The sequence below is a fragment of the Vidua chalybeata genome, chromosome 18 (assembly GCF_026979565.1).
Source record: "Vidua chalybeata isolate OUT-0048 chromosome 18, bVidCha1 merged haplotype, whole genome shotgun sequence".
Classification (NCBI taxonomy): domain Eukaryota; kingdom Metazoa; phylum Chordata; class Aves; order Passeriformes; family Viduidae; genus Vidua; species Vidua chalybeata.
Window position 1 is genome coordinate 5948212 of NC_071547.1, and position 10642 is coordinate 5958853.

General features: G+C 41.5%; 1 long non-coding RNA gene across 1 annotated transcript; it reads right to left on the reverse strand.

Annotated features, from left to right (window-relative positions):
• Positions 1-612: 612 nt before the first annotated feature.
• LOC128797218 (uncharacterized) lies at positions 613-8138 on the reverse strand. Its single transcript, XR_008434053.1, has 4 exons — positions 6122-8138; positions 5536-5681; positions 4102-4171; positions 613-2497 (listed from the first exon to the last, which is right to left on the reverse strand). It is a non-coding gene; the product is annotated as an uncharacterized LOC128797218 (long non-coding RNA).
• Positions 8139-10642: the final 2504 nt, after the last annotated feature.

A 10642-nucleotide genomic window follows, 5' to 3' on the forward strand; every position in this document is an offset into this window, starting at 1 on the left:
GGAAGTTTTGATGGTGCCAGACTCCTTCTCCCATGTACAAACATGAGTACCTGTTGCAGATGTCTTCCCCCATCCCCAAAGACTGAGCTGTAGAGGTGAGCTCCTGCACTTTGGGAAACAAAAGCCTACATGACAAATGCCTTCTTGCTTTCATATCAGCTAACCAGGCTTTAGAGGGAAGGAAGAAAATAAAACATGGTGTCAAAGCTGCTCTCCTGCTCCATCACTCACCTGCTCCGAGAGCCAGCAAACTTGTGCTGTGAAGAGAATCTGTGAGCTCTGATTTGTTAGGGGGAATGTCATTGTGAAAATGCTCCATATTCACCAGAGTAAATTAAAAAGGCACCTGCATCCAGCTGACTGCCCTAATTATGCTCTCACAGATTTGTAGTGGTTTCAAGTGAGACACCCAGAGAGCCCCTCAGGGCAGAGGCCAGTCCAAAGACAATAAATACTGCAAAGAGCCCTGTCATGTATCAGTGCACTTGAAGAGGGGAGCAGGAAACAACTGGCATAGGTTGAGGACATACAAATAAGCCTTCAGATATATTTGGACAAGTTAGAGATGTTCTTTAGGTAGCAGGAAGAAATTGTACTTTAAGGGAAAATAAGCAGGTTTTAAAAATTTTAATAGCCAAATTCAGTGTTATGTTAAGAAATCACATCAATAACAAAATTTCTTCTAAACCAAGAATACATGTGTCAAATTTTAGCTTGGTATGACAAGCTAAAGTGTGGCATTCAGGCAAAGCTAAAAGAAAATTTGTTTCCAGTTTTAGCCACCAAACATACAAACCCCCCATTATTTGCTTGGATCTTCTACAGAAGTCAAGATATCAAATATACTACAAAGATCTCTTTATACCTTATTTCATACAATTTCAATGGAACAGCAAATAGTATGATCAATAAAACCAAATGCTTTAAAGCATCTGCAGCTTTTTGGGTTGTTGCTTCTGTCTCTAATGCTTAAGCAGAGTCTTTTAACAGTTAAAAATTAAAACACTTAAGGGGCTCTTTCCTCTGTTTTCTGCTGGAGACTCATTCTCTTTTGAGCTAAAGGGCACAAGCAGCATGTAGCTAAAATAAACTTTGTAGGATCTTATAGCTGACAGCTGCAGTTTTTAAGATGAGTTTGACAGGCATTTGGAAAGGCATACAGTGACTTCAGGAAATTCAAGCAGAATCAAAGAAGGCATGAAATGGGCCTCACTCTTCCATCCTGCTCTGTGGCTGGCCCATATGTTCTGGGTATTCCCAAAGCTGGCTCTGAGCAAAGGATGCCCTGAACAGCCAGCAATGTTTGTGCATCAAAGGGAATTGGGCACTTTTACAGATCCCTGTTTTGCAGGAATTGAGCAGGCTTGGTCCCCTCCCTCCATTATGTTCTTAGGGCATTCTGTGCCTTGGAAATAGGCTCCATGTTGTACAGCATATGAGGGCTGGTAAATAAATCTGACAGCACCAAGCAGAGCTTGAATCAGGGATGTCTGTCTCATTCCACTATCAGCCTGGCAAAGATGTTGTTTATCATATCATGCTCACACACATTTGTCTCAATGTCATCTGAGCATCCTTGTCTCCTGTACATTCACCTGGGCACAAAGCAAAGTATTTAACCTCATGTCTCCATTTAGCAACACTCTACCAATCCAGCTGGAATAGAATTATTCACAAGTTTTCATTGAGCCCTCCCACACCTCCCATATATCAGAAAAGAATAATTTATTAACAAAGGCCTTGCATAGTTGATATCTCCTCAGGTAGCTCCAACTCCACTGGCCCTCTGAGTTACCTCAGTGCTCCAGCAGAAAACAATAAGCAATATTCCATTTCCTTACCTGGCAAGTAAGGGCAAATTGACTTAGAAAGTTTAATTACTTACAAAAACCCCCAAAAAACTCATGGCATTAGTTGCCATGGCAGCACATTCTCATTAGGTGCCTCAGAAATGGCAGTACTGAAGAAACAGCCTCTCTTTGTAACTGCTAGTCCCACAATAAAATATGATTATTAACTGTAAATGCTTTTTTCATGTTTAGAACTACAAATGCAACAGCCAGGGATTGCTTTTGCATGTAGTGCTAGAGAAATTTGCATGCTTATAGCCCTGTGAGCTGCTGCTGAGGCACTGGGAAAGAACAAGCTCTGTTTGTGTAGCATATGACAAAAATGATGGGTGGGTTTGGAGAATTGGGAACAGCTCACCATAGTACAAAGTTTGATTACTCAGAAAAATATTCATATGAATGTCCTGGTCTTAGTCTTTCCTTAAAGCTTGCTTAAAACTGTCCAGGGACTGCCAGTGTTTTAGGGAGGGAAGTGGTAAAGCAAACCAACCGATGAATAGGGAGCCTGGAGCACAAGTTGTTGCCGAAGGGGAAGGCAAGGTCCAATTTTCTGCTCTCATGAATGTGGAATCCTCACTTCCTTCTCCAAGTTTTCCTCTTTTTCTGGCTCTTCATGCTCCTTCTCTCATTTTCTCTCAGGATTAAAGCTTAAGTTAAAAAATATATCCTGGAATAATCATCTTGGGAACCACTGACAAAGTGATGCACTGTCTGAACATAAGCACTTCCTTTTTGTTTAAATATTTTATCATTTAATTATTAATATAATTTTTTAAAGTAGAAAAACCCTACAGTTCTTCTTCCATCATCTCAGCTCTGCCCTTCAACAAACTTGATAGGTATACATGAAGCATAATTCAATTCTCAATTTTCCCTTTTCTACTCTTCTTTCCTTTTCATCCCCCCTCCCTCTCCCCCAGTACCCAGCTGGTATATTTTTGCTGGCTTAAATTTGGTCTTATTTCATGCTGCCTAACCCTTGTTTACTCCAGAACATTTAATTTTGAGGAAACTTTCCGGGTGATAATAACCAAGGTGAGCAATGAGTTCTTTAATAGCATCTGTGCTACTTTTTCTTAGAACAATTGCAAAAGAAAACCAAGAATAAATCTGAGCTGCAAAAACCGAAAGACCAAAACAGAGGTTCTCTCAGTAAGTCTATATTGTGCAAAAGAGTTTCAGAAGAAAAGAAATATTATGTTGAGTGAAATAAAAGACAATTTTAACCTTCTAAATTATGTATGTGTTACATGGCATAATAAGGAAGCAGATTTTTCTTCCTTACTCTTGACAAGATAAAAAGATACAAACTAATCCAAGGTTAATATGACTGTCCTCTCTTTTAGCTAACATTTCCCAAAATTATATTTTGCTGTTAAAAATTCATTTAGTAATGCTGAAGCCTTGCCCTTATCAAACAACACATTGGATTTAACACAGCTGAAAGATTTTTGCTTGCTGTTATCCCTGGATATTTGTATTGTAATAACCAAATGAAAGAACATATGTATAATGAATATATGGCACAAGCTTCCCCCCAGCCTTCAAAAGTGCAAACCACAGCACTTTATGAGGATTTTTTAAGCTTCTACATTCCAAAGTCTTGAAATTCACAAATTATATGCATTTTCCCCACTTTACTATTAACATACACCAGGAAAAAGTAGTAGGAAAAGGTCAAGGAGTAGTTTTCCACAGGACTTGGTAACTTGAGTCTGTCATAAACAAAGTGATGGGTGGATTGAAATTTCTAGAACCCAGCATGCAGTTTCTGCAGCACAGAGCAGCTATTCCAGTGCAATTTATGCTTGGCTTCTACCAGCTGCTGCTCCTCATGAAGGGGCTGCAGTCACTGCTGCACTAAATCAGCACCTCCAAAGCAGCCGATTTGCACCAGTGGGGAAAGACACTCCAATGTTTCTGTATTGTTAACATTCAGCCACAATGAGCTGCATAAAGGAAGATTGATGCATCAACTACATTTTGGGCTGATTTGAAAGGAATAAATCATCTCTTATCAGCTGGACCAGTGCCAGCAGACCACAGCAAAGCACAGGACCACCTACCCCTGATTCCTCTGCAGCTTCCCATCAACTAATACCTATTTAAATGCTTTTTAATACCTTTTAAATGCTTTTAAACACCTTTTTAATGCTCTTTAAGTTATTCATGTAGGGTTTGATAAATGTTGTCTGTCCTGGGGAAAGGGCAGGTGCCAGATGTGGTGTGGTGCTGTCACACTGCTTCTCACCTCTGTTGTTCCCTTGGGCTGACCAGTGCTAGATCACAGCGACACACGGACCATGCCAGACATTTATCTCCTGGAAATCAATAGGGATGGTATTAAGAGCCTATCTAGAACAGCATAATAACATGCAGAGCAACTCAGGAGATGGAAAGAATAAAAGGAAATTAAGTCGGGGTGACAGCTGGGTATCAGAGCTGGGCCATCCAGAGGTCAGGCAGGTCCCTTGCCCAAAGGAGTCCATGAGTGAAAATTTACAAGCAGAGTTCAAACACAATGAAGTAAGCAGTGGAACTGTGAGATGGGGATTTCAACAGAAACCTGTCAGCACCCTATTTCTTTTCAGCTGTTAATGCTTCAAGGTGTGGAAATAATTGAGAAATTTTATGTCACATTGTTTAAATATAAAATCTGGATTGCTCATAACAATTTGTAAAATTACAGAGCAGAAGAAAACAATATTTGGTTTAAGATTGAACAGCTGGAAGGAAAAAACTCCCTAAATTTTATTGTATTGATTTTGCTTATTGAGATCATCAAGATCCTTTATCCTTTTCTAAAGGAAAAAAAACCACTATTTGCAGCTGTGTACTGGAGTTTGGAAAGGACAAGTTTTGCTTTTGTTCTGTCAATATATTTGTGAAAAGCTCTAAGAGAGTCTGCCTGCAGGTGAGGATTTTGCAAGCAAACAAAATAAACATTTTCAAGTGTCTTTCAAAAGCTGACCTGGGAATCCTAATGGTAAGTACACATTCAAGGTATAAAGTTATCCCCCATATAAATGGCTCTGAAATATTCTCCACTATCAATTTTGAAAAAAAAAAAAAAAAAACCAATAGCATATATAACAGCAACATGAGATTTCCTGTGGAAGGCATTACTCCCCCATTTGTCATCCAGCATTCAGAAGAAATCTCTTTGGGTTTTGCTTTATATGAATACTAGGAAAGAGCTTGTCATGCTAGTACAGCGTGGAAAACACAAATGGATATTGGATTGTTCCTTTAATGCAAAGGATGAGCAGATAGTCATGCAATATTTATCACTGAAGGGCAGAGGAAGCAATCAATAATGGTTTCCCATGTGGGCCATTTTCCTCATCACTTTATAGAACAAATCCAGGTCTCCAAATATGTGAAGCATGGAAAAAACTCACCCCTGCAGTCAAGGCCATTGTTAAGACTCATCTGTTTCTACTGCCCTGACTTGCAGTCTGAACTCTTGCACTGGTTTCTGTTTTGCCCAGCAGATATCAATTGCCCTAAAGCAGAGCCATGTACAGGCTTCTGAATTTCACCAGTTAAAAAGGCTTATGACATGCTCAATGGCTTGGGTTAAAAAAGAGAAACCAAACCTGAACAAACAAACAAAAAAACCACCTAAACCTTGACTTGGAAGTTGGGAATAGTCAGTCTTTCTTACCTACATTAATCTCCTTACCTCCTACTTCTCGTTCTTTCCCTGCTTTCCTTCCTCCTCAAATCCAGGTAGAGTTATTCTTGGTGCTAACAAAATTCACCAGATTCAGCTAATTATTCCAAATATAAAACAGGGAAAGGAAGATCTAGGAAAAGAGATGAAAACACCTAAAGAGGAACAATAAGAAATAATTATCCTTCATATTTATTTAATGACTAGGATCCTTAAAGAACCAGAATTGATTTGTATGGGTTTCAGAGCATGCACCGTACTTTAAAAAAAAATCAAATAAAGAAGTTATCACATAATTTGAACTTATGTCTTAATGATAAGTCATTAAGAAAAAATATTTGACAGCTATAGGAAAGGAGAGATAAATTCAGGCTGCCTGCTGTTCAACAAACAGTTGTTCTCACCCTCAGAATGTGTATCGAACCAGACCCCCAGGGTTCAGAGTTTAGCAAAATCTCCAGCTTTTCTTAACACATGAAAAATAACATTTAGCAAAATGTCATAAGCTTGCTTCATATTGCTGTTTTGAGGATTGCAACAATAAAGGTATTTTCTTGAAGTGTCAATTTAATTAATTTCACAGTTCTTCTCATACCTTCCCCTACTGCCAGCAGCCTTTGTTCTCGAGCAAACAGTGAACTCCTAGAATGGAAAAACTGTTAATTTTTCAAGTTTTTAAAGAAGCAAGCGAGTAAACTTTAATTTCAAATGCTTAAAAGAAAGACTGGCATTATTTTTCACTCACATGTGTGACCCTAATCTAGTTTGATCACAGCTTCAGAAATGTTCAGGTTTGAACAATACATCTTACACCTTGAATCAGAAAGGATCTTCTTGTCAGCATTTTCTTTTGCTTTCAAGGTCAAGGTGAGGACATAGCTTGTTTCCCTCTTTAAAATCCTTTCCTGTGATTAAAAGCAACACTACAGAGCAAGAACGTAGAGTGGAAAGAGCAGACACCTGGCCACACATCATTACATTACACAGCCCTTTCAGGAGGCAGGCAATGATCAGCAGTCACCCCTCCAAAGGACCATCCTGAGCTTTGATTCTGCTGCTCCAGAGCCCACGAGACTCCAAACCCACCCAGTGACTCCTGAGCAAACCTTATTGCTCCTTACTGCACCTCCAACACACCACGGAAAAAAACAGCCTGCAATCGTGTTACAACTGGAATTATCTTTAGCACAGTAAGCTGAAGTCATTATTTATTTATTCCCTGGCAGGGTAGGTAGATAATTAGCACATAATTTGAGGTTTCCTAGGCATGACAGACTGCTCTGATAGCTGCCCCTAGTCCTGATTAAATCTCTGCCTCAGATCTCCCAGCAGCACCTCATATAAGAAAATTCCAGTCTGTCAGGATCAGGTTGCTGTCTCCAAGTTTGAAACCATCATGAATGTCTAGGGAGAAGGAAGAATTTTAGGAACAATTTCATTTTATTTTATGAAGATTTCTGTGACTAAAGGTTGCTTGGCATCCAAAGAACCTGTAAGAACACAGATCTGACTGCAGGAGAACCAAAGGGATATTACACCTGAGACCTCAAAATAGCTTTGGGAACAGAGACATGCACAGGCTTCAGAAAGGAAAACAAATTTATCTGAGTGCTAGAAAAGTGAATTCAGTGCATGTAGTGTATTAAGACTGCTCTAGCCCACACCCTACGGAGAATACACAGGAGGTGTTATGATGAACCCAGTCTGTGTCCACATTTTGTGCCTCCTGCACTGCAGTGCCCAGCTTCCCAAGTGTCCTGGACTGAGCAGAGGCCATTGTCTGGCTCGGTGGTGCCAGCTCTGCCTCCAGGGATGGACAGGATGGGCAGGATCCTGCAGTTTTCCCATTAAGCAGCCCAGAGCACCCTGTGGCCGACACCACGGGGTGTTGGCCACAGCCGACACTCATGAATGCTGACTCTTTTGGGGGTGCATGTGGGACTGTTCCTCCAGCCCCTCAGGAAAAGACCTTTATCCCATCCCTCTGAGGCCTGAGCTGGCTGGGAGCTCCCCTGGCCCTCCTCCAAAAGTGTCCCGGTGGGATCTGTTCCAGGCCTCTGTGTCCCTGTGTCAGGGAGGACAGCTGCACCACACCAAGCTCCCCCTGACAGGGACACACACACAGGGACACACACAGGGACACAGGGACAAAGGGACAGTGGCAGTGTCCCAGCTAAGGGCTGCTCCCAGGCAGGACACGGCCCCTCCACAGCAGGAGAAGGCCTCAGCTGCCATTTGCTTGAGGCCTGGTCACTGAGGGCTTGTGCTGTGCCATGGCCCAAAACCCTGGGGAACAGCTCTGTGTGCCCGCCTGTCCCCCCACCCCAGGGCAGCGGGATGGCAGCTGTGCCTGGGGTTAATGAGGTGACACTTCTACAGATGGTGGCAGTGCCAGTTTCTGCCTGCGGTGCCCGGATTTGTTCGCTCCTCGGGAGATCGGCAGCTTTTCTCCGTGGTGCTGGGAAAGGTCACGGCTCTCTGGAGTCCGCAGGCTGCTCTGCTCTCCCCTTCTTCCCTGAGCCACTAAATGCCGCTTAGCCGAGCGGCCTCGGGCAGCAAATTAAAACCCGTGGGATAAAGTGGATCAGCATCTCAGATGCACGAGTGGGGTTCTTTGCAGATATTTACTTAAGGCTGTTCTGCTCCCATAAAATACCTGAGTTCTTACTGATTTTTTTTCTCCATGCTGCTGCTCCTCTTTTGTTCTCGTTTTCTTACTGATGGTGCTCTGCCTGAGAATGCAAGAACAAGTGATGGCAGAGCCCAGCCCAGGGGCTGCCTGGGTCCCCAATTTTCTGTGGCTCACCAAGTCAAAATTCCAGCCCTGTGAGCCCTTCTGAGTGCCAGGTGGTGAGCATTCAAGGAGAGAGAGGATCTGACCCCCATTTCATGCTCAAAACAAGGAAGAAAGGCAATGTCCAGCCACTGCTCATGCCATTAGGCTCCAGAGGAGATTATTACTATTTTTTAAAAATTCATCATGTCTTCAGAGTGTATTTGGACATGTCCAGAAATGGTGGTGGAAGGTAGTTGTGTTACTGATCTGAGATCTCCCAGGTCTCACACACAGGCCTTTCTTTCCTGAGCACCTTCACAGCAGAGGAGATGCAGGACAGCTGTTCTCACCTTCTCTGTGACCCAGTCTTGCTCGTATGGGGACCAAAGAGCTTCCCTTGGGAACCACCAAGGGACAGGACGATTCTGGCAAACACATTGCCTAAATCCTTCTATGGATATAGACTTGATAAAGGCACCCTTGACAAAGACTGGCTTCTGGAGGCCAGTCAACACCTCAATCCATAGATGTTGAATAGATGTCACCCCAAACTTCCATCCCAAAATACTACCTCTCAACATCTTAATAAACACAATTTTTTTCTTTCCTTGGACAGACCCCTCATTACATTTCAGGGGCTAGCTTGCAGAGGACAGGTTCATTTGCTAATACATGAATCATTATTGCTTTGAGCCTCTGAGCTAGCATTTTTATGAGCATATTTCAAAATGTATTTGATTGCTGTTAGAAATCATTTCAGTTCACGCTCGACAACCAGGCCAATCTAAGCCAATATGCTCTGCCTGGCACTGTGGAAGGATGTTGTGAGCATTTAATTACTAACTGCAAGTTACTGTGCATATGGCAAATTTTAAATGTAGTGGGGTTTGGTTTTGTGTTTTTTTGCCTCCAAGATAAAACCACTCAGTTGTTTAACTCCAGCTTATTAAGATTTTTATCTAGCATTTCTGATAAAATTGTTTCAGATTGTACACCCTACAGAGAACAGCATGCTGCCTTTTCCTGTCCATGAGCTGCTTGCTGACCATAAATGTCATCCAAGCCAAAGTGAGTCCTCTTTGCCCTTCTGTAAGCCTGATTTGAACAGTAGAGATTAGATTTACTTCATTGCCTTCATGTAAGAAAACTTTTGGAAAAACATTTGTTTTATGTGATAAGAGACAACAAAACATCACTAGAACAGAACTTAGTTCTGGCAGCAAGAGATTCACCTTGGGGAATGAAGGGAGGGAGGGAGAGAGGGATGGATGGTGGAGGTGTAGACTGTAAAAACACATTTAAAATAGTTTTTACTTGTCATCTCCTTTGCCATTATTATGATGCTGTTGATGCTCTTCTACTGTTTGGCCTCTGTGTGCCATAAGAGCTCTGTGATATATGTCACACTGATATTTACACACAAAGTCAGAACCTTATCTTGAATCAAAATTTATCAGTACATTAACAAGAGGAGGAGAAGTAGTTTTTACAGTGTTATTTATTTTAGAGTGTTTAGAGTATTAATATATAGATGATATGTATATATGGCACATTAAACCCACAGGTTTTCCTAAAGACCTCAGGCCTGGCACAAATTAACTGATTAGGAGCCTCATTTTTCTAAGCAGCCAGCATTTTTCTACTTAAGCTGAATCTTCAGAGGGTATATCAAAGAATAGTTCTGTGAGACATGATGCTGTGTGCTTTTGCCTCAGACTAAATTTATCACCCATGCATTTATCAATGCATTTCAAAGGAAAAGAAAGAAAGACAACCTAAAGGTCTTCTGTTTTGACTTGTGCTCAGGCAAAGAACTTAAAAGTTTACTTCAAAAACCATTAGAATTGTAAGGTCTTGAATAGGTTTAATAGTTACACAGTCATAAAGAGGGAGAAAAGCCTTGTGTCACCGTGGCCTGATGGCTGGCAAAAAGGGTCTCTGATTCAGACTTAAGAAAGATGATTTGGCTCCAGGATCAAAACATGAAGCAGGCCCCCAAGAGATGAAAAGTGTCGTGACTTTTTTCCAGTAAGGTTGAACACAACACAAATCCCTCACTGCCCCTCAGGAGCCCACTGAAGCTTTGAAATTCCTTTCTTTTCAGAAAAAGAAGGCACAATGCAGTATCCTGGGACTCAGTATTATGTTAGCTTGAGACTTTGAGGAAAAAACACAGCTTCGACATGCTAGGATGTATTCTGAGTAATTTAAATAAAAACTCCAACAGGGTTATCATTCCAAACGTACCTTTCCAAAGAAGAAGGAAAAACATTTTCAAAATACCTGTGCAACTTTACTGAACCCACACTTTCCTCTCAAAAGTGACTCAAAATGACTTGC